Raw genomic sequence first — 12074 nt, forward strand, 5'->3', positions numbered from 1 at the left:
GTCCCTCATTTGTACTGGAAAGTCCCTCTTTTCTCTGCACTGAACAGCCAGAAAAAGAAACAAAGTTTCTCACTTAATTGGCTTTTAGCAGAGAGCCCAGAACAGCTAACAGGTGCAAATAAGATACTTTGTAACAATTTTGAAACACAAAAACACAGTTTAGATAAGGAGAAATATTTTCAAAATTTCATAACCTGCCAAATTTTGTAAAACAAACATGGTAATTAGGGGGTGTGGCCACAGAAAGGGGCGTGGTCAAAAAATTGCTGCACTACATGCGGAAAAAAAATTTTTGTCCCTCTTTTTACTTCCAAAATGTTGGGAGGTATGATATATATATATTGCAAAAGAGTCTGCACTCTGACTTTTCCTCTTTCTGGGTTCACGGTTAAAGTATATTTATATAATGCATAGAAGAACCATCACTTTCAAGGATAAACGACCGAAACGTTGGATGCAGCATGAAGTGAAATAAAAGTCAAAGACACATTGAATCACAAAACTGGAAGTGCTGGTTCTTCTATGCATATATATTGGGCCAACAATAGCGAATTAATGACATGAGGGCCTAGGGTTGCCATCTGGCCAGTATTTTATTATTATTTATGTTAATAGGGAAATAAAATAAATATATAGGAAGGCGGTATTTTTTTCCAAAAAAAGGGTAAAATGCCTGCCAAGGCCGGGCCAGTATTAAGCCGATAAGTTTGTAATACCCCTAACAAAGCCCTTGGCCCGGCCCCAATCTGCTCAAAACGTACCTTTTTCCCCTTCTTCTAGCCATCGCGCATTGTGGCTCCAGCCCCTTTTTACATCATGGCCTGCCCCTTTTACGATACCGTCCAGCCTTTTGTTCCCGCCCCCACCACCGGCTGGTGGAAATTTTATTAAAAGGTTGCAACCCTATGTGGGCCCCTAGGCTACACCCATGCAGGGCCCCTTTCTAGGCTACTGCTGGGTCTGGATACATGCAGATCCAGAAACACATGCACCCAAGCTGTCTACGAGGGGTCGGGTTCAGCGCAGTGGCGTGACTATAGAGGAAGCAGACCCTGCAGTCCGTCGTCTGCTTCCTCTATAGCCAACAAGAACCCTCCCCCGGCCGCTCTCTTACCTGCGGTGGGGAAGCAGAATGTGTTGTTATGAAGCAGATAGTGGGAGGAGTCGGGGTGGGAAGTGGGCGGGAGGATGGGGATCAGAGTGCGCTGGACCACTCTGAAGTTTTTTTTGTGCACTCTGGTAATGCCACTGCCTTCTCCCCACAAGTTATCCTGCTCTATAGTGCAACGTATCCATTTACTTTGCTTTTGCTAATCCCACTTATTTCGCTTTTATTTTAAATTGGCCACAGGCATCTCCAAGCTGCAGTGTAGTAAGGCTCATGGCACGCTGGGCAATTCAACACCGGGGTTTTCCCTTCATTCTGTGGCCAAACACGTGCCAATAAAATGGCATTTTTGGAACAACCTTTATCTTTGTACCATCTTTTGAACTTTTTTGGGGCAAAATGAGAGAAATATCATATATATTTATATATTATCAATCTATATCTTGCTGTTCATCAGTCATTTTGTAGTGAAAAAGCTATGGAAATAATTTTCCTCCCGACTGCTGTATGATTCCATACCACTATAAATTTTTGAAACATTGTGAATTTCCAAATTTTTGCAGAACTGAAAACATACAGCAGAGCCAAGCAATATTCTGTCATGGGAATAATACTTGTGCCCCGTCTTTCTGGCACTTACACATTCCCTGCCACAGCCGGGGTGTTGGTTATTCCAGCTCCACCCAAGGCACTTTCCTATCCTGCTTTAAGCCAGGCTCTGGCCCTGCCAATATCTGCAGTACATGGATATCAGCCTGGATATAAGAAATCAGAAGCATTTCTAGCAGTTCAATCTTTAAAGGAACAGATCAGTGTAAAAATAAAAACTGGGTAAATAGATAGTTTGTGCAAAATAAAAAATGTTTCTAATATAGTTAGTTAGCCAAAAATGTAATGTATAAAGGCTGGAGTGACTGGATGTGTAACATAATAGCCAGAACACTACTTCCTGCTTTTCAGCTCTCTAACTCTGAGTTAGTCAGTGACATTAAGGAGGGCCACATGGGACATAATTGTTCAGTGAGTTTGCAATTGATCCTCAGCATTCAGCTCAGATTTAAAAGCAACAGTTATGACCCATGTGCCCCCCCCCCCTCAAGTTACTGATTGGTTAGTGCCTGGTAAACAATCAGCAAAAACCAAGTTCTGGTTATTTTGTTAGACATCCAGTCACTCCAGCCTTTATACATTACATTTTTGGCTAACTAACTATATTAGAAACCTTTTTTATTTTACACATACTATCTATTTACCCAGTTTTTATTTTTACACTGAACTGTTCCTTCTCTCATTTTCAGGAAGGTTTGTAGGACAATCTGAAGAGCGTAAACAAAACATGGATGAACAAATGGATTCATCAGAATGGGTTCAGCTGCTTTGAGGACAATCAAACACATTTTTTCATTGGGTGTCAGGACTCCGCTTAGGACAGAGTACTAATACCCATCTGAATCCCTATTCCCAGATGCAAACAATTAGGACAACAAAATTCTTAGATAGGAAAAAGATCAGTACATATCAATACCACTGTAAAATAATCCAGATTAATGATAAACCAACCCCTGAAAGTTAGTAGAATATTCATGAAAACAACTAAGCAATGCACAAGGGCATTTATCCTGTGCTTTACCTGTTTATATTCCTACTAGACTCCTGCAAACGTGAGTTTAAAAAGAGTTTTCTGGACCTGAACTGATTAATACTTTGATACTGCAACACGCAACTGTCAGGCCAAAAGGCCAGCGAACATGATAAAACCAGCAGGTAACACCAGGGCCGAGTGGCATCTAAAGATCTGGGGATTAGCCGGAAAGCATTAGAGAAATTGAATCCTCCTTCCTGTACTGGAGGAAGGGAGTTACGGTGCTTGAGAAAGTGAAAAAAAGCAATTAACAGCCGTCATGAATAAAGATCAGGTGAGAAGGGAAGTCACCTTCTGGCCCCCGAGAACCATATTTCTGCTGCCTCCTCATTATGCTTTCCTGAAACCCAGGGAACAATGTTACAGAAAACAAGGGGCCGTATTTTAGGAAAATGAGACGCACTTTCAAGCGGATAAAGAAGACAAAATGATAACTTTTTTTTTTAAAAAAAAAAACCAGCTGAAAAACAGAGACAAAAGGTTAAATCGTTTTGGGCCAGCAAGGGGAATGAGCAATGGGAAGGAAGGAGGGAAAGGTGATTCACTGTACCCCACAAAAGACATTATATGGAATGTTTGTAAAAACTCATAACAGATCTGTTTGGCAGCTGCACGCCGAGGGACTTCGGTGAGGGAGAGGCTTCCCACCCTTGGAAGAGACAAACAGGAAGACATCTTGAAAGAAATGCATTACTGGCGGGGGACATGAATGTGCTTCAGGAAAGCCAAAGGGCACTCAGCAAGGCTGAATAATAACTTTTCACTTTGAAGGGCTGATTCACCTTAATATTAATTTAGTAAGATGTAGACACACCAAGGTTCTTTGGAGTGGAGGTTGAAACAGGGAGTTGTTTCAACCCTGGAGCTACAGACTGGTCAGGAGGTGATGGTAGCTCCAGGGTTCCCAAACCTGATCCAGAATGGAAGGCGGAAAGGATTGGGTATAACTGAGCGCAACTATACAGATATAGAACAGAGCATTTTGACGAAAGTGCTTATAATGAAAGTAGTTTTATGCACAACCCACTCCTGGGAAAAGTACAAGTTGCCCAACGCATTGCAGCCGTAGATGAGCCCTTGTGCTTTTCTTGGTTGCCAGGGTCAGTGACCACAACAACTTTTTTTTTAGCGCAAATCCTATTATTATTTCACACGTTTATTGGTCAGCGTTGACGGCGAAGTGAGAAAAAGGTCGACGTAGAAGTCACAATGAAGTTATATCGGACTGTCAGAGTTTTATTAACTGTAACTATAAGATGGAACAATAGAAACTTTTATCATTTCCCCAAGCCTGAAAATCTCATCATATCTTTTAAAAAAAGTAACTTGGTTACTACCAATGTAACAGTCTGCCTGTTGATGAAGTCCCTGCCATACTATGCATATTCTGTTTACTTTAGTTGGACCGGTTCCAGCGAAGAACATTGGAAGGAAGCGCAATTCATCCGTAAATACAATTATAATAGTAGGCAAATCTGGCAAGGGTTCCGCCAAGCCTGCCCATTGATAATTATGTTCTACTCGCTTGTGCATTTCTCTCTTGGGCTCCACGAGCCAATCGATCAGGGGAAGGGTTAATAAACCTAAAAAAATAAGCATGTGTGGGGTTCTAGGAGGGAGGGCAACACACCAGATTGTGGCTGTTATCTTCAGCTGCTGAGAATTATTTCTGCGAGAGCTGAAGATTTAATTGCCCATGACTACCATCGAGGCAGCTCGGAACTCAACTCGCAGGCTCAGGGCTCCTGTTGGGTTGGCACCGGGATAAAGTTATCACTCTTGAGAAATCAACAGCTTATTTTTAATTAGTGCATTATGTTTCTATGTTGTTACTCCTATACGTGAATCTAGAAAGGTGCACCGATGTCATTATTGTTCCACTTTATCTGTGAAAGTTCCACTTTGTATGGATGATTTTAGTTTAATTTTCTTCAAGATCTTTACAATCTTTAAGATAGATTGAATTTTTAGGTAGCAGTGGATCAGCCATGTGTTTTAAACAAGACCTCACCTTTAGTGATGTGCGGGTTGAAGTCGACCCGCACCCAAGCCTAGCCCATCCCTTAATGATCCAAAACCAACCCTAATCCAGCCTGTCCGTTCTGATGTTACAAAAGTGCCAGCATACATCTATCTATATAAAGTGCAGAATGGAGGCATAGTAATGCTCAGCCTGAACCCACCCCATGACCAGCGAAGATTGTGTGGAAGTCGGCTCCAACCTGCTCGGCCCTTAAGCTCATCCGATCATTTGATCCCAAGTAGATGACTGACTCCTAATGCTGACCCGCGCAGACCTGTTGGCAGAGACTGATCTGGTCCTCATCCCATGGGACTTTCTAACCTTTCCAATTGATATCTCACTAAATCCCAAATGATAACAGATGGACAGACCCCTAAAACAGGTCATTAAGCAATTCTCTCTGGAGTTGCCAAGTTGGCTGTGTATGGCCATCTTTAGATAATACTTATGTTTAATTTAAAGTATACAGATACCCTGTTTTTTTTTAGAAAGAATATGGAACATTTGACCCTGCAGAGATAATATTATGGAACACACACACACACACACACACACACACACACATATATATATATATATATATATATATATATATATATATATATATATATATATATATATATATATATATATATATATACCTACATGTATAATGTATTGTTTAGGTTCCCAGGGTGACCACAACAGCTGTGTTTTCCTATTACCTTAGCCTTTTTGGTCCACAAAGCGGGGGATGAGCACAAAGCAGCTGACAAGTTTGGACAACTGCATTGATGACTTTAACACCTTTGTGGTAGCCATGTCCCATGACTGGGGGGGGGGGGCTTATCTAAGTTGTTTGGGTCTACCCATTGTACTTCCAAATCATAGATAAAGCTATGTATCCATAAATCTGTCCCCTACTTATGAGGTTGTCAGGGCTCAGCAGAACAGCTCCGGGTTGAGCTGACGTCACCACGCGAATCGGCCAGTGTGTCTGCGCCAGCGCCTGTTGTTGGCGTGGGCGCGTGTTCTGGTGCGCGCACACGTTTTAACGCCTGTGCGCGTTCTGGCGTGCGCGCGTATACTAGCGCACGTGCGCGTTCTGCTGCAGGCGCGCGTCCTGACGCAAGCATGTGTCCTGAGGTTAAAAGGACGCTCAGGCCTAGGCTCAATGCGAGGTGATCGTCTCTACTGACACTGAGCGTTTTGACTTTGATGATTCTTCTGATTACGACTACGGCTTGTTCCTGACTATTCTTCTGATTACCCCTGGATCTTTGTGATTGATACTTCTGATTTCGACCTTGGCTTCTCCTGACTACTCTGCTCGTTTATTCCCAAATCGGCTCCAGCTTCCTGATTGTCTTCTGTGTATGACCCGGCTTGTTCCTGACTTCGTCTCTTCATTTGCAGATAAGTGCTGAGTCCTTATTCACAAACTGTTATTTCTGCGGGCTCAATCGGCACTCCTGCTATTCCTTATCTGGGACCGTCCTGTACCAACCCTCAGGGCGCAGCTCAGTGGGAAGCGTGGGGGGGGCTTATACCTTCAGACTCGCCCTGATACCTGACACAGGTATAGTAAGTATGGTGAGGTATGATGGTAAGATACGGGATCGGGCCTGACCAAAGAGGGGGTTTGGCATCAGAAAGTCCAAAGGCTACTGTTATAGAGGTTCGAGAGAGACAATGCTTTCAAAATTTGCTGCTGGATCTATGCGGGTTATGCCTCTTGGTTCCATTTGCTTTCATACCTTTGGCTTGACTTATACATGGGGTCGGACACTTCCCCTCATTTAAGCATAACTGCCAGGAGCAACCAGCACCTCTGAAGACAGAGATCTATAATCCAATTTATATCCAATTTGTTATTCCAATATTGGATAGTGGACCCGTTTGGCGGATAAAGCTTTAGCAAGTTGGATTGGGTCAGGTCTGAGCAGGTAAAATAAGTTATTTTTTAGAAAATGACCAAAAAGGCTTCCAAACTAAAAGGAAAGAAAAACACCACCACCCACAAGATGTGAATGATGTATAATCTCTTTAAAGCACAAAGGAATATGTTCACCCGCTATATAAAGCATGATAATTATACTAATAGAAGAAGGAAATGCTTCAAAGCAAATTATATAGCAGGCAACATCGGTCACAAAACTGGGATCTTATCCGATCTCTTATTATCATCTAGTGTCACCTAGTGGTGTGATAGGAACAGTGAGGGCAACAAACACGGGAATGCACATGAGATATGAGAAGCACGTCTGTTAACGTATTATATTTATTTTGTAGTGCATAGACTTCAGCTAAACACAGTTATGTACCAGTAAGTACTTTCCTATGTGCTAGCAGTGGTTGGGGGACACATAAATCTTATTATTATTATTATAAATCTTAGGGTTGTGGATACCCTTTATCAACAGCATACCAATGTTTTTATGTATTGAGCATATACTCTTATTATGAGCTAAAGTGGTTCCTGAGAGAATTATTGTCTGAAAAAAGGCGGACTTGAACCCCAAAAGTCCTTTGCACTCGAATATTGATCTTCAATATTTGGCTTCACAGGTGCTGAAGTACAGACCTCAACATTCAAGGACAGATACTGGGAGTTTTCGAAACCATAAGTGAATATCACTGCCCTAGACCAAGATAATCATAATAACAGCCATATTAATGGCAAATACAGCTGCTGACAATGATGGACAAAGAGATGATGCTCAATGGCTGATGACTTCCCAACGTGGCCAAGGCACTGAGGTGGTACAGAAAGTGTTAAAAGTCTTCCCCCCTCCTCCGATCTGCAATGGGGGCTTCTGCAATGCAGTATTTTACTCAACTGATCTGTAATCACTGAATGTTTGATCTGGCTCATCTACTTCTTGGCTTGGCAATGACTTGGCAGTGCCTCGGAGTTGTATTTCTTGCCCATCTCTAGCCCACATATCACTGCCAGTAGTTGCTTTCAAATTGCATTTCTGAAAACTCCAACTGAACGCATACATCGGCCAGAGAGGAATGACAGAGTGTGCAGCAAAGATGGGATTAGGGAACATATTTCCCACATCCAAGAAAAGGAAAAAACAGCATCAAATATTAAAAAAAAAAACAAGCCTTTATAGATGTATAACAATTTGTATTTTTGCTGTGATGGTGAATGGTGGTTGAATGCCAGCATCGAATTGCAAACCTCCGTGCCATTTCTCATCATTTCTGCATTTGATGTGACTGATGTGGTACAGATCTAGAGATTTTTGCCCACTGCTTATTGGCTCAACCGCAGCCATCATTCAGATATAGTGACATGGATTGACTGATCATTGACAGCTGTAACAGTCAATTTGGAAATGAATGTCATTACACAGTGATACTACCACCTAATCAGCCTCCTAATACCTCTGGTTAATGTTGTGGGTGGTGCACAGATACCCTGGAAAGGCGAGGGCCCTAGAATCCATCACTTTATAATGGTACAATGTGATAGAGGGGTTGCAATACACTGTGAGCCTAATGAGTATGGAAAGCTGGTTCCAGTGAGCACAAAGATGGACTTTAATCTTTGGAGCAAGGTATAATTTCGGGAAGTACATAAAGTGTTTATGCATATTTTCTCCATAAGCCCAACTAAATAAGCTCATGTCCCTTTAAGTGTCCGAATCAGTTTATAATAAGTGAATACAAGTGCAAAAATGTTCCCACAAGGCCCGTTGAAGAAGAATGAGCAGAAATGATTTGGTTGTGAATCAGATCCCAAAAACTGCACTCACATGTTCCGTCCACCCACGCCGAGTACTATCCAATATGTGAACTCTCAGTGAATCACAAGCACAGGACAGAAAATAAATTCTAAAATGAAAATCTGATTAAATGAAATGATTCGCACTCAGCTGACAGGTCATAGAGCTGCTCGCTTCCTAATCATGAAATCATTTCCTACGTGTCTTGTCGACATACACAACATCTCCAATGGAGAAGGGAAGAAAGAATACTGGCCCCTTTACGCATTTTCTGATAATAAACCAAAGTTCTGCTGCAAGAATGGGGATATTGATAATGGTATCAAGGAGCTAATATTTTCTTGTCAATCACAGTATTTTAACCCTGTGCTGTGCTGATGAACTCCATCAAGCTTGAAACTGGTTTGTAGCTGGGCGCTGCCTTGCCTGTGCTTTTAAACTCAATGAGTAAACCTTAAGCTATAGGGTAGTGGTTCCCAAACTGTTTGGAAGGCCCCCTGGGGGAGAAAGCTTGGAGCAGTGGCAGGGGAGCTCAACCTCAATGATAGGTAGAATCAGATTTAGGATGAGTTTCCCTTCCTCTTCTACATACACCCAATAGCCCAACTTGAGGGCCTGTAAGAGTTCACGGGGGTCTTGTGGTACTTAATCTTCCTTAACCTCTAATAATAATTGTCCCTTTTTTTTTTTTATTTGTACATCAGGATTTTCTGAAGGTACGATTTGCACTTGCAGCATCATATAACCCCACTTCACCTGCCCTGATCCAACTTGCAGTGACCTCCCAACATTGGTTGGAATATTGAGAACTCTAGTTTGCCAGTAGTTGATGGTTTAATGGTTGCACCCTCTTCATTCTCCTATAACATTTCAGTTTTGAAATAACAGAGCAAGAGAAGTGTTTGGCCGGATGAGTCAATGTTTTTACTTTTCTTCTGGGAACATTCTCAGGGTGACCCATTTTCCGCCAACAAAGGTGCATCTGCAGAAGGAAGATCTTCACAATCAGCAATGACAGATTAGTGAGCAGCCAGGGATTGGAACGCATTTCACAACCCTTACGGTCATTGGGAAAACATTAAAAAAAAAAACAAAAGTTGGACTTTGTGTTTTGTGAGAAAGGATATATTTATGACCCTGACGACCCAAGCCAGGAGAGTGATAACAGAGATGATTCCTCCAAAGAACAAAAGGCAGTTATGAATAGCCAGGTATTTACACTCCAAAGGAAGCACCTTTCACAGCACAGATGAAGCGACTCCTTAAAAATATAATGACTGGCAGAGGTAGCCTGGACGGGAAGCAGTCATTGACAAAATCCAAATAGGTTATTTCCCTCGACTCTGCTGCTCAGTTCCGATGTAGAGAGGAAGCAACAAGACAGTCAAGCAGATGATTCCAAAATCTGCACTTCATGGAGAAATTCCATTATTGAAAACAGAAGGGCTTGTGACAGTCTCTATGTGCATCTAATCAGCCCAATTTTCCTAGACTTCCCTATCCATAAGTGATTTTTATTGACTCATTAATGGACTAAAGGCTGAATATTATTAAATTGCTCTTCCTTTTCCTGTAGCCCTTACCATTATTTATTTTAATACCAAAGGGACAGAGAGAGTAACTGACTGAAGCTGGCTATACACAGAAAGGTCAGATGTTTGTTGTGGTGTCCAAAAAACTGGATCTTTCCAATCAAAACACAGGAGGTAATGAGTTCAGACCCTTCATCCTAGGACTGCAGTCCAATGTAGTTCTCTGCTATTCAGCTTTTCTACCTGGCTTTATCAATATATAAGTGAACCCCAATGAGATATTGTTCAGGAACTGTGTCATTTTTAGGTCCATACGTGAGCCAGTGGTATGTACTTGGTCAATACTGGATGGGTTGGCATTTACAACTATCCAAGGACATATTGAGTTGAAGGACTAAGCAAACCCTTGACTGAGAAAACAATTACAAATAAATGGAGTCATTCATCTACTGTGATATTAGATCAATAAAATTACAATGTAGGGTTTGGTGACGTGAAATTAGAACCAGTCATTTTTTCTTATTTTGAGTCCTGTGGGTTAGATTTAAAGGGGTTGTTCACCTTTGAGATAACTTTTAATATGATGTAGAGAGTGATATTCTGAGACAATTTGCAATCGGTTTTCATTTTTTATTATTTAAGGATTTTAAAGATTTTTTTCCGCAGCTCTTGCATTTTAAGCAATCTGGTAGCTAGGGTCACAATTATCCTAGCAACCATGCATTGACTTGAATAGGAGACTGGAATATGAATAAGAAAGGGCCAGAATAGAGAGATGAGTAATAAAAAGTAGCAATAATGATACATTTGTAGCCTTACAGAGCATTTGCTTTTTAGAAGGGGTCAGCGACGCCCATTTGAAAGCTGCAAAGAGTCAGAAGAAAAAGGCAAATAATTATAAAACTATAAAAAATAAATAATGAAAACCAATTGAAAAGTTGCTTAGAATTAGCCATTCTATAACATAATAAAAGTTACCTTAAAGGTGAACCACCCTTAAGCTACCCTGGTGATCTAGAAATCCAAGGATGTGGTCTGTTGTTTAAAGGCCATTTAGGAGTTCTGCAACAATTAAAAGACACAAGGCTGCAGGCTGAGTTATACAGGGAACTCTGAGTATCACTCATGTATTATAAGGGATAATGTACCCCCTACCGTAAGTGATAAGGATATCAGAAGTCACTGAGGGGTTCTGTGACCATATAAAGGCACAAGGCTGCAGGCTGAGTTATACAGGGAACTCTGAGTATCACTCATGTATTATAAGGGATAATGCTCCCCCTACTGTAAATTATAAAGATATTAGAAGTCACTGAGGAGTTCTGTGACCATATAAAGGCACAAGGCTGCAGGCTGAGTTATACAGGGAACTCTGAGTATCACTCATGTATTATAAGGGATAATGCTCCCCCTACTGTAAATGATAAGGATATTAGAAGTCACTGAGGGGTTCTGTGACCATATAAAGACTCAAGGCTGCAGGCTGAGTTATACAGGGAATTCTGAGTATCACTTGTGTATTATAAAGTATAATGTACCCCCTACTGTATATAATAAGGATATTAGAAGTCACTGAGGAGCTCCAAGTTATACAGGCCAGGTACTGTAACTCTTGGTGTATCACTCATGTTTTATAGGGGATAATATACCCCCTTTTGTAAATTATTAGGACAATAGAGTGCAGAATGCATTATAGGTCAATGAACTCTGCATATCACAGTTTGGTCCAGAACCATGGGGGGCACAGTGTAGTCTTGATTAATGTGCAATATCATTATGATATCATATCAATATTATATTACTGTGGAGCCCACTAACTTCTGAACTCACTTTGTTTTTTTGTACACCATGGACTTTTGTGTGAAGCTGCTCATTGCTGTTTTTATTCTTAAACCAAATTATTAGGGTTTGAGATTTGACAGCCGTATGTGTCATAAATTCACCCCAGTTATTTTAACATACAGCAGAAGCAAGTTTCGGTTTGTAGAAGGAGCTTGTTGTGGCAGGACCATATAATTTCACTGGTTGCATTCAGGGTGTTTGTATGGCATTG

The sequence above is a fragment of the Xenopus laevis genome, chromosome 5S (genome assembly GCF_017654675.1).
Source record: "Xenopus laevis strain J_2021 chromosome 5S, Xenopus_laevis_v10.1, whole genome shotgun sequence".
In the NCBI taxonomy this organism is placed as follows: domain Eukaryota; kingdom Metazoa; phylum Chordata; class Amphibia; order Anura; family Pipidae; genus Xenopus; species Xenopus laevis.